Source organism: Vidua chalybeata, chromosome 6, assembly GCF_026979565.1.
Source record: "Vidua chalybeata isolate OUT-0048 chromosome 6, bVidCha1 merged haplotype, whole genome shotgun sequence".
NCBI classification, from domain to species: Eukaryota; Metazoa; Chordata; class Aves; order Passeriformes; family Viduidae; genus Vidua; species Vidua chalybeata.
This window is the reverse complement of record NC_071535.1, coordinates 50,064,359-50,084,690: the sequence shown is the minus strand read 5'-3', so window position 1 is coordinate 50,084,690 and position 20,332 is coordinate 50,064,359. Positions and strand designations below refer to the sequence as shown.

At 36.5% G+C, this 20,332-nt stretch overlaps 1 protein-coding gene across 2 annotated transcripts in view; it reads right to left on the bottom strand.

Annotated features, from left to right (window-relative positions):
• SOX6 (SRY-box transcription factor 6) overlaps positions 1-20,332 on the bottom strand; it is a 369,094-nt gene that overhangs the window by 301,925 nt on the left and 46,837 nt on the right. Inside the window, exon 2 of one of the 2 annotated variants that reach the window (XM_053944612.1) lies at positions 16,498-16,568. The gene's annotated coding sequence lies outside the window, so the exon portion shown is untranslated. Of the gene's footprint in view, positions 1-16,346; positions 16,366-16,497; positions 16,569-20,332 lie in introns of those variants that run through there. The other variant, XM_053944613.1, reaches the window with a different exon arrangement.

The following is a 20,332-nucleotide window of genomic DNA, read 5'->3' as shown; positions in this document are numbered from 1 at the left end:
GTTGCTAATTTGTCTGTTTCTTCAAGAGCACGTCCAGCAGATCGCATCTACTATAGAATGATATGTTCTCACAGACAGAAAAGGAGATCACTTCAAAGTCAGTCAGGGCTGACTACAGAAAAGAATCCTCCTACTCAGCTGTTCTCCGGAATCATCTTTCCAACATATAAATATGAACAAAACATTAACCAGAGAATTAATGAAAATAACTCTGATTTATAGTCCATATCTGATTTACGCACATACCTTCTATTGTAAGAAAACAAGCATTGAGAATTATTACCCTTTCCCTTTTTTTTCTACCTCAGTAATTGCACAGAAACATTGCTAAAGGCTGTACCAGGGAAAATTCTGGCTTTTTTGTGTCCAATACCACTTGATAGAACAAATCAAAGATGTAAAATAGTTTGAAATTAATTGCCTCAAAAGGAGACACCTTCACACTCTAATATAGAATAAGAAACTTTAGCTGGAAGGAATTAATGAGTGGCCTTCTAAGTCATGATTGTACTAATGTATGGAACAGATACAAATTTCTCCTGCTGGCAGAGTTGGTTTGCATTCAGAAATGGATGTTAACACAGGAAAATCCAGTATGGATTATTAGAAAATGGACAGAAATATGTGCATGTGCCAGCAGCACGTGGAGACAAATAGTCCAAAGAATACTCAGATGACATTTACCAGCACATGACAACAGACTGCATTATATTTAAAGACAAGAGCCAGGATGACATGTCTAAGCTTCCAGAGCTCTTCATCTTACTTGCTCACTTAGCTTCTACTATCCATCCAAAATTAACCTTAAGCGTCTCCCTGTACAAGTGCAAAAATAGGAAAAAGAAGGAGCATCTGCATATTTGATCCCATGACACCACTGACATTTTACTAATTTTATGAGATGAATAAATAAAAGGGGTGACTTCACAAAAGTCACTTTGATATAGTTTAGAGGTATAAAGCTAAATTTAGATTAGGCAAATCAAAATAATTCTATTCAACTTGTAATGGTAATACCAAACCCCCCAGCAGAGGCTAATTCACCCTGTTTGTTGAATACAGATATATCCTGTGGGAAAAAAAAAAAAGAAAAACTAACAAAAAAAGCCAACCTAACTTATAATTTCTGTATCTTCGACCAGTGTCACTATAAAATGCAAGATTCTCAAAACTCTGTATATGAGTTCCCAATCCTGACTGGAAACTGTGAGCAAAGCTCTCACTTCCCTCCTTTTAAATGATCTAAAGTTAGCATTATTAAAAAAAAAAAAATTATTGGAAGCTACTCAGATATCATGGTAATGATATCAGTATCATACAACAGTGGGTACTCGAAGATAGTTAGCAAGAAAGTTAAATAGGCTTATTGACTATTACATAAGTGCTTTTCTGAGTTTGTCATCTCACACAGAAGAAATTACAGGGTGGGCATGTGGAAAAAGGAAGCAAAAAAACAGAATCTAAGGGGAAAAGAGAGCTCATTGTTCCATTGTCATAGCAAATCAACATTTTGAAATAACACTTTGTTACAGAGCTCCCTTTTTTCCTCCTGCAAAGTGAGTATTATGCATATTTATCTGAAATCTATCAGATCAATGTGAGATGCAGTCAACAGAGAGTAACAGAGAAAGACATTTTGGAAGGACACCACTTGTTGCATGTTCCTCAGTTGTAGCTTAAGCCAGTTTGATCTTCATTCTGCTCTCTACTGGATATTCAGAGAGCCAGAATTGGGCTTTATTATTCCAGAAAGCCACATATCTCCTATGTATGGCAGAAATTTAATCTTAATGGATTCCACAGGAATTCCATCAAGATACTAAATAAGAGCAAGAGAAAGCGTAGGGTTGTCAAGAACTACGGATGAGTGCCCAGGGAGCAAAGAACTGCTCATCTACCATGTGTCATGGGCTTTTCAACATATTACTATCTTTCCCTGGGATTAGTTGAAGAATGGAAAGGAGAGTTTGGCAACCAAATATATGCCTCTGCTTAGGGAAAACTAAGAAGAATGAGGAAGGATTGCTTCCCTTATTTCATGGGAAGGAAAAATCATCCATCAGAATGACAAATGCAGTACCTTTATAGGCTCACAACCATTCTCTGAGCAATTCTGTAGTGCTATTGTGAACTCACTGCTACTTTCCTGTTAATCTGCTTAAAAAAAACCCAACAGCTGCTGAGAACACCAATAATAATACTTTTAATAATAACCAAACCTTATGCAGAAACCTCAGAGCAGCCTTCCAGTATCTAAATGGGGCTACAAGAAAGCCAACTAGGGAGTTTTTACAGGGGCATCTAGTGACAGGACGCAGAGGAATGACTTAAACTGAAACAGGAGAGGTGCAGATTAGATGTTAGGAAGAAATTTCACTATGGGGCTGGTGAGGCACTGGAACCAGTTGCCCCAGAAACTGTAGCTGCTCCATCCCTGGAAGTGTTCAAGGCCAGGTTAAATGGGCCTCTGAGCAACCTGCCCTAGTGGGAGGTGTCCTTACCCATGGCAGGGGGTTGGAATGAGATAATATTTAAGGTCCCTTCCAACCCAGGCCATTCTGTGATTTGAATACCTCAAAGTATAAGTAGGTTGACTCTAACACTAGAGGGGCAATGACACAAAAGGCCCTGAATGCCAGTTTGTGTTTGCAGGACTACCAACACGAGTGGATCAGACAGTTAAAAAGAATGGATTGTGTCACAGGGCTCCTGAAACAATGAATGACCAGATCCAAACAGAAAGCAGGAGTAAAAAGGAATTCTTATGTTTGCATCAAGAGCTATGAACAATTCAAGGGCACAGTCAGGTAAAAGACAGGTAAAAAAAACTCACGTGGAAATATCAAGGAACAATTTCAACGTTGTTGGGTCAGGGATTTTTTTCCAGCCAAGACAGAAGGGCAGGAGGGGAGTGTCAGCATTTAAATTTATAAAAACATTGAACCTTATGATCTTTGTTACCATATTAAACAGAAACTTTAGCAACTTCTCTGAGAAATCTTTTGTGTTAGAACTCTGTAGATTAATAGGATGTCCAAATTAATCTGGGAGTCTAGAAACAGGACTAAGTGGATATTCTCAAAAGACTTTGTTTCAATAGACCTCTCATGCACTGGAGCTTGGATAGGAATATAATGACTACTCCACTTCATCATCTAATATCTGTTAAAGACATTTAAATACTTCCTTAGTAATATTACTTCCTCCGGTTACAACAACTGCAGACTGAGACATCCTGGGAAAATATTCTCTTATCTATAGAGCCTCTGTTTTTCTATTACTATGAAACTTCTGTCCTTCATTAACATTCAAATCACCTTCTTTCTCTGCAGCTGGTGGAGAGGCACTTCACTTTTTTGTCCTAGCAGTGATATAGCAGAACCTTTAACCAAGAACAGGATGTGTCTGGGATCACCTTTAAAGTTTGTAAACTCTAAGGTCTTTCCAAATCTTGACAGCAAAACACAAATGGCCCAGGAAATAGCTGTAATTAGGAATCATCCTTTTCTTTCTTTACTCCCCGTTTTTAGAATTGTTGTTTCAAATGAACTGGCCTTAAACACTGCATAAGGGGCTATTCCAGGAGGTTGTTCTGGTGAGACATGTATTTGCTTTCTTTAAAAAAAAAAAAAAAAAGTATTAAAAAAAATGCTGCTTTCCCTAACACCAGATAACCTCTCCCTTCCACTCACAAAAATACCAAAAATTGTAATCCTACATCTTTGAAGAGAGACAGAACACTTTAGGACAGCAGAATTCAACACTTCTCTCAGCTTTGTCAGGCTTAGAAAGTGGTTTTGCAAATAGACTTTTGCAACACTACCGAAGAAAACTTTGGTGAAATTTGGCAGAGAAACTAGAAAGCGAGTTTGACTCAGCTAAGTAGTCTAGTTTTCAGTGCAAAGAGCTAAAGGATAAAACTGTTCCCTTTAGTAATATCACTTATACCTTCCCTGGACAGAATTACATATTTGTAACATATTTCAGTGACTTTTCATATGCATTACTGGAAGGGTAAAAATACCTGTTTTAATTGCACTATTCAATTATTTGGGAACTCTTAACCTGAAGGTTAAACACCAGTTCTTCAAATTTTTGAGCATTATCAACAATGAATATTAAATTATAAAGACAAAGTTTAATATATTTACTATAAATACTGTTTTCCACAAAATAAAGTTTTAGTTTGCTGCTGGATAAAACACAAAATATTTCTAGATCTTGGAACTTATATTATACTACTCATATCTATGTTCTCTCACCAGTTCATTTTAATTTACTAAGTTAACTCTTAATTGCCAATTCTATTTTTTAACTGCAAAAATAATTCTCTTTTATTCTGTTTAGTTTGTAATACTTAATTTTTTCACTATCGTCATTAATGGTAATACTGTGATTATATTAACAATGAATGGTCAATTACTTTTTACATCCCTGCTGTTTTTCAGTTGTAGAATTAGTGCAACTGGTTAATAGCAGAAGGAAATTATTTTGGTGTTCACTTAGTTTTATAGTTCCTACCTGGGAGTAAAACAAAAACTTTAATTGAATTAAGGCTCCAATGCAATTAACTTATGAACTCTGACCTAAAAAAATTTTAAAACCTCTCACATTTTGAAAGAAATAACATCAAACTGCTGCATTCAAGGTAGTGAAAGCATTTCTTTGATGAACACTAAATGCTCTGTTGTACTAGATGGGAACTGCATGAACATTTCTTACACAAAAAAAACTCCAAGTTTTATCCTGTAGATATATAGGTGCAATAGTCCCTAAAATTATGATTTGCTGAAGAGGATATTTCTACAACTGAAGCCTAATCTGAAATCAAGCCTTTGGCACATATTTATTGAAAAATGCTAAAAAGGGAAGAAACATGTGTAATTTCTAGAATAAGTAGAACATGGAGAACCATGTACCATTTAAAAGCAATAAGATACTTCATAGTGAATGTGGGTAGCTTGAGAGTTATTAACATGTTTAAAATTGCCTCTACTGAATGGTAATACAAGCAGTAGCAGTTGTACAGTTGTTACTGCAACTACTGTATTTATAATTGCAATAATTGAAAGCAGTGTTACAGCCATAAGAGGGTTAATCCCTCTTTTGGGCACCAGAATTTGCCATCCCTTCTATGATTATAGTTTTAAAAAAAATTAAATTAACAAAGATTAAATGAGCTGCTCATAGCCATAAAACTAGGAACAACCACAGGTCAACCTGCCTGGACTCAAACACTGAATGACCTTGAAGAGCTTGCATTTTCTTAGCTCATGAAAATGTATGAAAAATATCCTCTCTCTGCACCCACACTGGAAAGAATCTAGACAGCCACCAAGAAGACTTAGGAAAAATCCATCAGAGCATGGTACTTACCCCAGAGACTGGAGACTGGCACTAACTCTCAAGGAGAAACAAGTACATGGAAGCTGATCCCTCCCATCTTCACCAAGTTACACCACCAAATTAGCCTCCAGGATACAGCCTCCCTTCCATTTGCAGGTGCTGCTCCCCTGAATGTTAATGTCGATCACATGTGCTTACAAGGCAAAGAAAAATCCCCTAAATTTCATTGGGCTGGACAGAGCAATATTTCAAAAAGCAGCTGTTGTTGGTAGCGTTCAAGTTTATTGGCAATCCTTATAAAACTGCCCCCAAAACACATACTGTATCTGATCTCATGTTAAGCAGGCTTTTCTCTAAAGAGTATTGAATCATTTTAATGTAGATTCTACTGCTGCCTTACTCTGCTTTCAAGGTAGCCAGTAAATTCAGCTTTACTACAGTACTATAAAGATGTGAAAGAACTGTAACAGCATCTAAAAATGAGCTGTTGCCACTATACTGTTCAGTTTAGAAAACTCTAAACAGAATACTGATGAAAAATGTTAATGATAGTTTGCTGAGTTGCCAAGAGAAATGAGACAAGACAATTCACTACATTTTTGTTATAAAATGTAAATGATAACATCCTAAAGAATCTGCCACAACTCCAAGAAGGACTAAAAGGAAGATCTAAACCACACAGTATTTCAGTAATTTAATTTTTAAAAAGAGCTATCCAGCAGCCATACTTGCCTAATCAGTACAATTACAGCAAAGACCTCAGTATACACAGGATTTTAACTCCTGCAAAATCCTGTCTATTGCAATGAAGTACCTCAAAGTATTTAAAGCACCTTCCTGAATTAAAGCCTTAATCACATATGTATTATACACCTCTGAACAGTTTGCATTAGATCACCAATACAGTCTCAATAGACTGGATAAGTAGGGAAATTCAAAATGCACTAATAGTGTCAGGGGAAGTTTAGGTTGTATATCAGGAAAAGGTTGTTTTCCTGATTTCCAGAGGTGTTTAGGCACTGGAACAGCTCCCCAGGGCAGTGGTCACAGCACCAAGCCTGCCAGAGCTCAAGAAGCATTTGGACAATGCTCTCAGGCACAGGGTGTGATATTTGTGGGTGTGATTTGTCCTGTGCAGGGCCAGAAGTGGGACTCAATGATCCTTGTGGGTCCCTTCCAACTCAGAATATTCTGTGATTCTGTGTGAAATGTTAAAAATGCCCCCTGAGCTTGTGATCCTTTAGCTTTGAGGTAGTGGCTTGTCTCCCTTATTACACCCATGTCTCTGACCCTGAGACTTAAAATTAATACCGTCTTTCTTCAGTAGTGATAATGAAATTATTTTACAGCCCCAGCCCTTCCCCAGACTCTGTAAACTAATTCCATGGCATGACCTCAGTCCTACAACTCACAAATGGCACAGAAGTTAGAGAGAAAAGGCAGAAAGGAGAGGCACTGTATCCCCTGGCATCTCTGCATGGCAGCTGGTGAGACAAAACAAAAAAAAATCAGATCACTGCCTAGAGAGTCTATTGGCAACTCTCAGTTGCATCTGGGAACAATGACCCATCAAAGCTAACTACGCATTGTTAATATCCCTACCTAATCCAGGCAACGGGAAAGAAAAGTACAATGTGCCCTAGCAAATCTACAGCCTTCCAACTCACTCACATCTTCATTTTCCTGGGTCTGGTAAGCATATAAACAACCATTACTGCAGCAGTGTCCCCAGTGCTGCCATAAGCATCATCTGGGGCCAGGCCGGGGGTGAGGGTGCATTCACTGCTGCCAGAAGGTATCTATTTATTCCATATTCTCACAAAATACAGAGAAACCAAGGAAGCTCCATTTCATGCTTCCACCTCACTGGTCTAAGAAGAAATTAATGTAGTGTAGAACTTCCCTACAGTGATATACTTGGGTCTGGGAAACATGTTTCTGAGGGCTGAATTATGATTTTTGAGATGCAGAATTTTCGAGCTTTTGGGTTCTAAGCCTGCACAGTCTTAAGCTTGCAGCTATTGGCATGTTTGACATTTTAAACTATGAAATACCAACCTATTTTGAAATTGTCCAAATCATTAGTTGTGGAATTTTCCTAGCACTTCATGAATACCACTGTTAATTGGGCAATTAACTCAAAACTACAGAATATGCTGTGATGGCATGATATGATATAAGCCATGTAAAAGAAGGAACAGCCAAGCAACTCAGTATGTTGAAAGATATTAATGAAGTGGCAAAATCTGCCAGAAAAATAATAATGGGTGATTTTAACTACCCCGATATTAACTGGTTGAATAACACATCTGTACATGGTTTGGAGAAGCAGCTTATTGATACTATAAATGGCTTCTTTTTGGAGCAGCTCCTTCTGGAGCACAGAGGAGGAGGAGTTCCACTCAGTTATTAATTTGTGTGTGTGTTTGTGTAGAAAGCAAGCATGGGTGTTCTGCTAAGCAACAATGGCCATGGGACAATGAGTTTGAATCTCGATGATGAAGTATTTCAAGTGGTAACCAAATAGTTAATGGCAGGTGGGTGGGTGAGGAAAAACCCATGAACAACAGACATTGCGAAGGGATGGCTGTTTTGGAGGAATGGAGGATTTATTCACACACAGAAACAAAACACCAGAATTAAAAAGAAAAGGGAGGAAAATATTTTAAAAAGGCTAGGTTAGCATGTTTCTGGGGTGAAGTACAAGAATCTATGAGGTGTTAAAAACCAACTTTCTTTGAATGTGTGAACTCTGCCTAAATGTTTAAAACAGTGCACAACACTGATTATTGTTATAATTTACTGCTCAATATTGCACAACATGAAACAAAACCATAATGCAAACAGGGACAATCAGAATGTATAAATTCAGTTTAAAAATTACAGGAACAGAAATTATTATTTTTCCATAATTACATAATTATGCAAGTTTACCTGCGAGGACGACAGATATATGTTATCTAATGTAGAAATCTGGAATCTGGGGTAAGAGAATACAGGTCTTCCAACTGTTTTGAGGAATTCAGCAAAAAAGATAATTGAATGTGTGTGGTTATGCTTCCCTCATCATCCTCTTAAACGTAAAGTTATGTCCATAGAAAAACATCTTTAAAAATAAGACATCAAAAACCAAGTAACTAACAGAAAAATAATACACAGACATGATGATGGTAATAGTCAACTCCCAGGTGGGATTATTTAGGAATCGGGCTGACAAGGCTCAGAAATGCAATTTGTTTGTTTCTTTATCACATTTCAAGACCCAAAAATTTAAGAACATATTAGGTTCCCATAATGAATCAGAAAAATCTTGGAGTGGACAGCAACTAATGTCTGATATTTCTGAGTAAATATACCAGAGTTTGCATCAAGCAAATCTTTGGGGAAAGGGTTCCATTCAACACAGATAAATTTACCAACACAGATATACTTTCAGGCTTTAGTGAACACAGTAAGGAAATATATGGACTGTTTGCTAGGGTGGGGTGCTACCTTAATGTACAATTAATTGAAAGGCCAATAACCTGGCAATGTTAAAAAGTTGCCCAAGCAAGACGGGATCAGAGAGTTCCAATAACTTCTCTTTAGTGGATGTAGGGTGTGGGGGAGATTCAATTGTAGGTTGTACAGTAAATGGCTTTTCAAAAATTAGTATTAAAATCTGTATCTTGATTTGGAGGAGGAAATGTTCCATAAAACTAAGACTTTCTAACAACACTTTAAAAGTATTGGGTTAAGAAGCTGCAAAGTGACATGAAACCTTGTGTTGACAACTACGAATTTGCATCTTAGAAAGAATAATTTCAGTTATTTAAATTCACAGATGGATTTTACACAAACTATAATCACTTGGTAAAGATGGAACAAAGAAGCACAATGTAAAGAGTACAAACAAACCCAAAAGACATACAAAGAAAAGAGAAAATGTCCTCTTTAAAAGAAATTGATAGAGTGTGTTCTGTTAAGGTAGGGTGCTCTAGTCTAAAATATATCTCAGAAATACAGGTGAAGCAAGAGTGAATTAATGGACATCACAGAATTTTTTACTACACCAGGTAAATTCTGGAACATTTTCACTTGTCCCTGAAAGGCAAAGGGCTGCCTGATGTGATGTTCATAAAATTGTTGCTGAAATAGAATTAAGAATTAATATCCTGCATTCTGAAGTTAACCACATTTCTGATCCCCTGTGCCCTCTGTAGAAACACCTCCCAAGTTTTAGGTAGTTAATTATGAGGGTTGTTGGGGGAAACTTTTACTTCACTTTCACCTTACTATGATTAGCTTCAGATTCCTGAACTTTACTCTGATCAGTTCAGCAGATCTAACTGTAGTTGTGTCATACCAGTGACCAATTCTTAAAAAAAAAACTGTTACATTCCAAACTAGTAAAACATTTGAGTAGAAAAGATATACTAAAGTAGAAATTTCCTATACACAGCCAGTTTGCCAGCTACTCATTCCTTGTCACTCTGCTGCCCTGCAAGACCATGTGTCAGCTCCTGAAAACAACAACCTCGAGTGAAGTTTTACCCTTTGTGAACTGTTTCATTGGGAAAGGCTGGAGTGAGTGATAAAACTCATGTAACCTGCTTTGTTTTAGCATTGGGGGATTGGATTAATTACTCCCTGGGGCTTTTTGGATCCTGCAGGGAGCATCTCTGAGACCAAGTTTCAGAGTCAAGATTGTATTTACACAATTAAGTGTAGCCTTTGAATATTTTATGATGCACACTACTGAATCCATCACGTGCATGTATTAAGAACAAGAGCTGCTCCCACTTACTTCAAATTGATTTTATTCAATGTCTTGTTAGTGTAGACACACAAAAATATCAATTCCTCATCACTGGACAGGAACTTAAACTACTAAAAGTAAAAATTAATACTTTCACATTATTTTTATTTTAATTATTCATTAAAGCATTGCCAAGAAGAAAAAAAATTGATTTTTTTTAAATTCACTTATTTTTTTAAACTGACTTTATATTTTATCTTATCTTTAATATCTTAAAGTAACATTTTTAATGTGGGCTTCACTTTGATCAGCTCTTTTTAATTAACTTAAGAAATGTGACTGTTTTACAGCACAGTCTTTATCAATTTTTTTATTTAGCTATTAATGCTTATGTTTTACCTTCAGCAGACCATTATCAGATTCCTATTGAGTCAGACTTTGGTATATACCAAAGATCTTGATACATCTAGCAAGCAGTTAACCTCTTACCCTGCTCTCTCTTGTAACTGTGATTATGATGAATGAGTGGTTAGTTCTAAGCAATTCTGTTTTATGTCAATAAATGAATCAAACAGCCTTTGGTAGATGGGCATTAGGAAGACAGGGAGAAAATGAAGCTGTCTGGGGACACTTTCTAATCCTCTCCCTTGTAAGTAATATGATTTGAAAAGTTAATGCTGACATCAACTGTTGGTATAGTTCATCTATACTGTAGAATAAGACATTATTTGTCTTATTTATGTAAAATGAGAAATACTGTATATAATTTATTACTCACAGCATGGCTTAAAGAAAATTCTCTTTACAGCTTTCCTGAGATACTTCATTGTAGTTATTAAATTACCAGAAACTTTGGGTTTGTGATGAACAACCATTTCTTCCAGAAATATTTCTCAGTAAATGCCAATCCCTTGCTGAAAACCTGTCCAGGTATGGCCTTGTGCAAGTACTTTGCTTCTGCATTCTTACTTGGGCTTCTTAACAGAGATACTTCCTATTCCACTCTCCCAGGCATTGCACACAACATCAACAGCGTATAGAATTGTTTGGCTGAGGATTTGCATTTTCTTGCTTAGCACTTTTGCAAAGGAGTTTTTAGACAGCAGATGGATCTAGTGCATTGCACAGATCTCATCCAGCACACATTGGAGCAGCAGCAGAGCGAGGACGCCCCGCTTACATACAGAGCATGACCACCCTTTGAAAGAGAAAAAGCATTTCTAGCAGCAGCTTCACTAAATGGTTCCACTTTCATCAGAAAGCAAGCAAAGACAACACGTGTGGCCCCTGTCTTTGTGCAATGTGTCAGGAGCTGGTTGGTGCTCTTGCCCACACTGCTGTCCTCAATCCAGTAACTGCTAAGGAGTCTTATAGCCTGAAACCCCTTGGGTTTATGTGAATGAAAACTGTTATTTTGTGTATTTTCTCTTGTGCCATACATTACATTCTTCATAAACAACTGAAGGAGATTTCTGTGCTATGCTAAATATCAAAATCCCAAAAGTAGCTTAAGTGCATTATTTGTTTATTATAAGAAAAACTGCCTAAAATTAACATAATACTTTCACTATACAAGTATTCTGTGTACCCCTTTATTTTTTTACTTATTACCAAGAAACAGCCTGCATGGTCAGCAGAGAAGCAGCCAAAATAATGTCCGCTGCACGTGGAAGGTAAGGGGGAACTCAGATAGGAGCAGGTTTCTGTGCAAGCATCAGGCAACAGACTTTCCTTCTATTAGAACTACAAGTCCCTAGGTGACCTCCCACAACCAAACAGCTTGGGATAAAATCACACTGGGGAGTCCATCAGACATCCCAGTTGGAAGCACAGGCTGGAGAGAGAGCTTCAGATACTGAAAAACAAATGGAACTTCTGGTATTTGAGCTCTGTCCTGTTCTTAGCAAAGGAGTGGCCCAGCCACCTTTCCCTCCCTTTGAGTCCTTTACCCACACCTTCCTCTTTTCAGGTACAGCTACAAAACTCCAGATGAATGCAACAATGCATCTATCAGATCTTCACTGGCAAATGTGTTTGGGCACCAGGTTTTAGCTGAATATAAAGAAATGCTTTTCCCGTTTCCATTTTCTTTCTACTCAACTTACTCTCTTAAGAACATCTAAAATATGCACATTTAGGAAATTATTCTCAGACAAAAAATTCTTCAAGGCAGGTGTCTTCTTTTTATTTATTTACACCACACGTTATAGACTGGAAATTTGTTTCTGACTAGAAAATTTGTGTGTTGCAACCCTTACATAAAAACAGCAAGATAGGGTTCCACAAGAAATCTATTTTATATTCACCATTTATAAAATAAAACCAGGTAAACAGAGCTTCAAATTGCTGAGTGTCTAGTTAAATGATGGTTCAACCACATTATTTCACAATGTCAGCTGGAAAGGATGCAGAAGAGGATAAAGCCTCTGGTACCTGCAGCACACACATGCCAAAAAGGATATGGATGCTGCAGCAAACATAGATTCTAGTTAGGCATCACTGTGCTATCTTAATAGGAACTTTGAAAGACACAGCCCTTTAGAGAAAGAAGTATGTGATAGGCTGGCGAACATCTCCTTGACCAAAATGCTGATTAACAGCCCTGTCTTGTGAAGAGAAACATGGATATCAATTTTTTGAGACTTGGGTTCAGTATATTGTTTTTGTGGAAAGTAGAGAGCATATATTTTCCCAAATATATTAACTGTAATTCGCATGTTATCAATTAAACCCACAAGGTAATAGTACCAAAGATATATATCTTCACTTGCTCCAATAAAGCTGTGCTTTCTTTGACTATGTTATACAAATATTCACAATTAAGTAATTTTCTCCTTTTTAATAAGCTGGTAGAAATACAAAGCACAAATCTGTTTGGTCAGATGCTCCATGGTGTAAATAGAAACAATAGTCCAAATTGAACCAATAGAAATAGTAGTCCAAATTAAACCAAAAAAGAAGGTATAAAGGTTGCCTTGAAAATAAGATTGGAGGAAAATATCAAATATTGAACTTGAAACAAAGCACACTTCTGTTAATATGCTGATTAGAGTAAGTGTTTGAAAAGATAAAATTTACCTACCCACAATGTCAGTTTTATTGTGTCATAATGTGTGTGCTCCCTAAGTGTTTCTGGTTCTGTTCTCAAAACTTCTTAAAATAAAAATCCTATTGTTCGTTTTCAAAGAAATTTGATTTTATTCCCAAATACAATTATATATTTTTGCCATGCTTTCTACGCAGGTTTTTCACTATAGAGCTCAAGACACTGAAGTTTCATGGGCTTTAACACCCCTCATTTCAGGTTTTATTTTTCTCAGTCAATGTTTTCACATTGTAGCCAAGCCACAATAAAATGTTTATACAGAAACTGAACTGCTAGTAACAAGATGCATCGAATTGCTGATGTACAAGCAAAATTTGGTCTAAATGCTGTGTTATTAAATTACATTTATTTTGCCATTTATATCTTTAAATAACTATTGCAGTTTGCTACTGGACAAACCTACTTGAGAAGAACAACTAAATAAATTAAACCATGTTAAAACCACATTCTTGGAAAAAAGGTAACCTTTAGTTAAGACAATTACTCTGTGGACATAAAACAAAAGCACAAAAGTCACATTTTCCATGGAATTTACTTTTGTATGAATCATCAATCCTATTTTCCCCTGAACAAAACTAGCTAAATATGACCAAAAAATCCCAAAGTTGCCTGAACTGGATGATCCAAGTAATTACATGTTACAGCAGAATGCATCTATGACAAAACTTTCAAAAATTTGAGGAAAAAGTTATTATAGCCCCTGGTTGAAATAGCTTTGGTATAGACCTATAGCAGCATTTAGCTGATCTTGCTGTATTCCCATATAAAAATATGCAGAGTTTCAAAGATCAATCTTCCCAGCACTGATCTGCACTCCTTCCCTTTGGAGTACAGATCAAACAAACACACCATGAAAACATGCCCAAATATTAGAGCATAACATGAAAAAGGTACACACTTCTCATTAGCATTTTTTAAATACTGCTTAGAATTTATTCTCAAAACTCCTTATACAAGCAAACTTCTTGTCTTCCACGTGAACCCCCGAAGCTCCCACCTCCTCCTTTGCTTAGGGGCTATTTGTTCAGCCTCAGGCCCTGATCCTGAGTCCATCAGCTTCCATGGTCAGCTCACATGCATAAGTATATGCAGGAATCAAATCTTTAAATGGAAAGATACCTCAGGTCACAGCCTGTCCTGTTTGTCTATCAGTCTCATTTATGACATTGTACGTAATCCTGTTACTGCACAGTAAGAATCTGTATCTGCCTAACTCATGTACAGATTATTTGTAAGTTTGGAGAGGTACAATAGAAATGATTTAAGAAGATCTAAGCCTGTATTACTGTAGAAGCTGTACCTCAATGCTTTTCTCAGTATCTGAGGAAACACAGAGCTGAATCCATCAGTTGTACCTCCTACATTTTATTTTATTTTATTTTCAGTTTATGTGAACTTAAGGTTAGCATATGTTTCTAGATAGATAGTGCTAAACACTAAAATGAGTCATTTAAGCAGAGAAGAACAGTCAGCACAGTGTTGGCTTCTCCAGATATTCATGTCGCTGTGATTGAGGCCTGGGTTGCAGGGGACACCAGTGACAGGCCAAGCTGTGGCTCACCCTTTCATGCAGCCATCACCTCAGCTTTGTTGCTCAGGGTGCTGAACCACGTCCCAGCTCTCATGGCCACAACATGTCAGGTGTTTCAGCTGTGCTAAAAGACTTTCCTGCAACAGCCAGCATGCAGTGGTGTGATCAAAACAGCCCATACCTCTCCTGGAAGTTTGGATATTTACTGGATTGACCTAAACACAAGGATGGTTTTCAAAGTACATTTTTATGTCACTTTTGTTTACTGTAGCTCTTTGTTGATGTCAGCCAAGAAGAGCAGCAGCCCAAAATATAGTTACTAAAGCCCTTTTTATGTTTGTAATACTACATGAACTGAACAATACATACAACTTCTCATCCAATTAGCTTGGTACACGAAAATTTCACCATGAAACTACTACTGAATTTATTCCTTAGAATATTCCTTTTCCTTGGAAAGTGTGCTGTATATTGAGGTATAAGGAGCTACTCTTTGTATAGATTAATATATTACTATTTCCATTTATAAAAAAGAAAAATGAAGAAAAGAAACTGATTTCTTAAAAAAAATAAGCAGTAGGAAAGCCAGAAAGAAGATAAATTCCTCACTCTCAATTTAGTAATCACTTTATATTGCCTTCTCGAAACTATTTTTCAGTGATAATACTTGGTTTTAAACTGTTTATCTTATTTGATAATATTTTCTTTATATCTGACTGAGAATGTTCATTAAAAAAAAATGCTGACCTGTAAATGAAGGAAAGTGCAAATAGAATAGCAAAACCATATGTGAAAATGAACACTTGTAAAGAGGAAGGGTTAGTACAAATTGAATACATTTCCATATTGAGACAAGAACCAGCCATATTTTTTCCCTGATGAATGCAGTTTTGTGAACATCTTTTTCCACAAATGATTGAATAAATATTTATTCATAAACTATATTTGTGACTTAAGAGAACAAGCTGCATAGATTGGTTTTATTTGTACTACATCATATGTGAGGTATTGCAATAATTTATATCATGTCAAGTCTAAGGACCATTAGATTTTCCTTATTATACTTGACTAAAGCTGAGGACCATCCAAAACACCAATTCTGAAAGCTTTCTATTTGTTTCATTAATAACTATCTTCCTCTGAATCCTCTCCTCTGGCTTTCCCTTTCTCATAACATTTCTGTTTAGGTGTAGTCCCGTTTGATGTATTTTAATTTGGGCATACTCTGAAACATGTTCCTGAGCTGTGACCTCAATGACCATGGTCTTGCTGAAACCATAAAGGCCAGATTTCTTCAAGTGGTATAAAAATGTATTCCTAGTTCCGGAGATGCTGGTCATGCTAGTGTTTCCTCAATAACAGCACACAGCATTTCCCCTAAAAGTCCTGTCTGTCTTGAGTTGCAGCCCCAGTTCTTTTCTAGAAATTATTTCCATTGCAAAAATATGTTGCAGTGGTGTCGTTAGCAAGTGCCACCATTGATGTGTTAGTGTAAGCTGTTCTCCCACCATTGTTATTATTACAAAAACAAAAATAAAACTTGAAATAATAATATTTACTGTTAATTCAGTATTTGTAGCTCCTCTGAGTAGCAGAAGCATAAGTTGATAGCAAAAAAAACTTACCAGAAGTTTAAAAGTAGTGAGGTCAAATTCTTGCTAAAAATGGGCATGCTAAAACTGCAATACAACAGTGGCATTTCAAAATTGCTTCCATTCCCCATGTCAAAAAAGTATTAGAAAGATGCATATAACAGGGAAAATAATAAATACTTACAATTACACAAGAAAATCAGCCCCAGCTCCCAGAAATCACTGGTAAGTTGCTTTTGAATTCATGAAACTGACCTGAAAATATACAAGGAAAAAAAAATTGAAACAAAAGAAAGCCCAGAACTGATGTTACTTTTTTATTGCTATAAAATAGTTACGATTTTTAACCATGAACCAAATGAAACAGAACACAAGACTGTTGTCACACTTTCAGACAAGTAATTTACACAGAATTTGTTTCCAGGAAGCCAATACCAAGAGAAACAATTATTTCATTGTTCTGCATCTCACACCATAGCAACCCAGTCCATTATGGCTTCTAAGAACTGTCATAAATGCAAGCATGGTTATCTTTTAATAAGGAAAATAGCTGTGAGGGGGTTTCTGGCTTGGAGATTTTTCTTTTTTTATGTTCTCAAATGTTACAGAACACTTGTTACTTTTTTTTTTATTTAAGTAGTTTGTTAACAGCATTTTGCAGCTTACCTGGTGTAAAATTATTGTTTAGGTCATTTAATTGGAGCCCATCTAAGGCAAAACTTATACAAAGAAGAAAGACTAATGATTTTGTTCTCTTATGGTCTAGATTCCAGTTAGAAGCTTAGCCTAAGTACAATGCAGTCACTATAAGGCATGATTACATCCAACACTCTTTTTCCTGCATACCCCTCAGTTCTAGTTGGAAAGGTAGCAGATGCAACTCAAACCCACAGAGTTCGCCTTATAAAATTCTTTAACTAGCACAATGACTCACTTTATGCCTCTAAATATCCATGGTTTCCTCTCTCCAGAACCCCCATGCATTAGAAGGTAGTTCAGTAGTTTATTTTTATTGTTTGGTCTACATACAGCACATTTTTAGTTCTTAGCAAAACAAAGAAACTTTGTTGCACAGCCCTTGTTTTCTTTCCAAAATGTGAGGATGAATATGGGTAACATTAAACTGAAAATAGTAATGGAGCCTGGGCAACTAGTTTAGGTCAAAACCTTTTTGTTCTCTGGGAGCTATCTGATTAATTTGCAGTTCATAAAACAGTGGGTGTAAGCTCAGTTTAAAAACATGTAACTATATTTAAAGATGAAATTGTCATTTTTCTTAGCCTCCAGTAATCTTTAAGAAACACCTTCCCACAACATTTCTGTATCCTAAAGTGCACCAGCCAGTACTGCAGAGTGCTTAGAGACAAGGAGAGAATACCAAACTTATCTTGATGCAGAATATCCTCCTTATTTCATACACCCACCCTGAAGTGCATATTATTCATTCCAACCAAGCCCTCCCCCATCCTGAAAGTACACATTTAATCGTGTCTTCTCTCCTGTAATACCAACAGAGAGTCAACAAATCTCATTTGTTCTATCAATGCAGTGTTGTTATTATATATTTTAAAAGCAAGTCTGAATCTCATTATCAGCTGATTTATGCCATTAGTGTGCTTTGGAGCCTCCAATTAAACAAGGACAGTGGTTCATAAGGTTAGAGTTAATTAATCTGAAAATATAAATACACTTTAATGCACACCACCTCATGTTGAGAATTTAGGAACAAAGCACCAAACCTTTATTCTGGGCAAGCAATTAGGGGGAAAGGTTAAACATACAAAAATTTAAACTTAGCTTTAGCATTCTGGTAATCCAGCAGGGAAAAAGTTCAGTTTGGTAAAAAATCCTGCAGAACAATAGGTATGTGAAGCCTTAATTCCTACAGCAACAGTGCAAGTGAGGGAGAAGGCAGAACAGGGCTAACTGTACCCAGTGATCCTGAGCCAGTGAAGGCTTGTTGCTCAGATAACACCTCAGAACTGTGAATCAGCTGCAGGCTTATCCATTATGGAGCTGGGCAGGGTGGGGGAAAAGCCCAGCCCTGAAGAGCCTGGTCTGTTCAAAATGGACTCGTCAGAGCTGAGGTGTCTGTTGCATTTAGCAGGCTATACAAAAGCAACTTTTCCTTTAACTACTTTCCCTTAGGAAATGTAATAAAATAGTACAGTCCAGGAAGGGTTCAGTAATACTCATGGTCTACAAACACAGGCAGAGTACAAGGAAAATGCTGAAAACATGCTAATCTACCAGAAACACAGTGACATTTCAGGTATGAGGTATCCAGAGTTTGCATGGAAGCAAACACCTTTTTCTTAGTGCCTAGATTCATTTTACCTTGCACAGTTTCCTGCCCAAAAGAAGGAAAATATAGCTAACACACAGATACATATGACCTAATTAGACTGAGTGGTTGCTAACTACTTTTTCTTCTCTTACACTTGTATTCCTATATTCTATAGCCGTCATCATTTTATTATTTGTACATGTCCAAGTACTTTTTCTTAAACTGAAAATAAACCCTATTTTCTTATCCACATACAAAAGAAGAAAAGAAAGAAAATTTTCTGTCCATCAAACACTAACATCACAGCGTTAATAAAAAAATTATTCTATTAGCTCAAACCATTTACATTTTCACTTAAGAAGTCTCGAGTGGAACTCCGGGTGACCACACGGGTGAAGATCTGTTGCATAAACATATACAGGGACAAAATTGTCTTAAAGTATTCTGTAGTTTTAATTGGTACAAATCCCACCAGAAATTTCACTCAGGTATTTTGCAGCTGAAATGCTTTCAAAACATTCTGAATACCTGCAGTTTCTGCATGTTTAGAAGATTGCTACCATCCTTATTAAAGACTTGCTCTCCCAATGCCACTATGAAAGGGGGGGAAAATAGCTGTAAGAGCAGCTTGCACTCTGATTTCAGGCACCTTTGCTAAAGAGTTAGTAAAGGTAACCACTTCTCATTGACTTAAGAATAATACACAATCATCCAACAATTTAACAGAATCCTTCAAAATAACTCTATTTTCAAACAGCTAAGCCTTGGCTTGTCTTGCAAGCACATGTTGACACCAACACTGACATAAAATGGATTATGAACATCACTAAATGACAGTAGGATTTACCCTATGAGTTATGAACCAAAGAAAATTCTATAAAAAGCCAAATATCAGTTATAAAATAGTTATCTTTTCACCCCGTCAGCTCTTAATAATTCCCATAGGTCTCAGTCTTCAGGGAAAAAAAAAATCAACAGTTTTGGAAAGCAGAAAATAAAATTGCAATTAAAAAAAAATCCTTAATTAAAGTATTCTGATTCTTCTAAGACAGAGCCTCTACAGGTAGCCTGTATTTTCTGTGTACAGTCACCAGTGAGCATGAAGGAAGCCTGGAAGCAAAAAATGGAAGTAGTCATTTAGCCAAAAGCATGGCATCATGTTATATCATTTGAGAATGTGGCCTATCATTGTGGGCTGCTGGGACTAAAATATGTATAATTTAAAAACTGTTAAAAGACTATTTTCAGAATTATAGCATAATGTGAAATGAGAAAAAGGAATAATACAGAAATGAAACTACACATTTAGGGCCTGAATCACATAGTAATTTCACACCCTTAAATGTGCAATATTTCACAATTAAAGCATCATTAATGACATGTAAGTGTCTAGACACAATCACAAAACTAAAGGAGGCAGTAGGCCGATTGTAATGAAAACCTTTGAACTGGATTTCTAAAAATCTTCATTCAGGTAAAGGACATTTCTTTCAAGATGGTTCAATGAAAAATGTTTTACTTACACACAGAATATTCTCCATATGTGATCATTTTGAAGCAGGAAAGCAAACACAGTAATTAACCACTACCAGCATATTCCTGCTAGTTTCCCTTTGTTTCATTCCTGTTCAAACACCCAAGGATTGTATTTATTACCTTTGCTGGCTTCTTTCTTGAAATCTTTACTCTCCTTCATTCTTTGCATAGCCAAAATAAAACAAAACAAAACAAA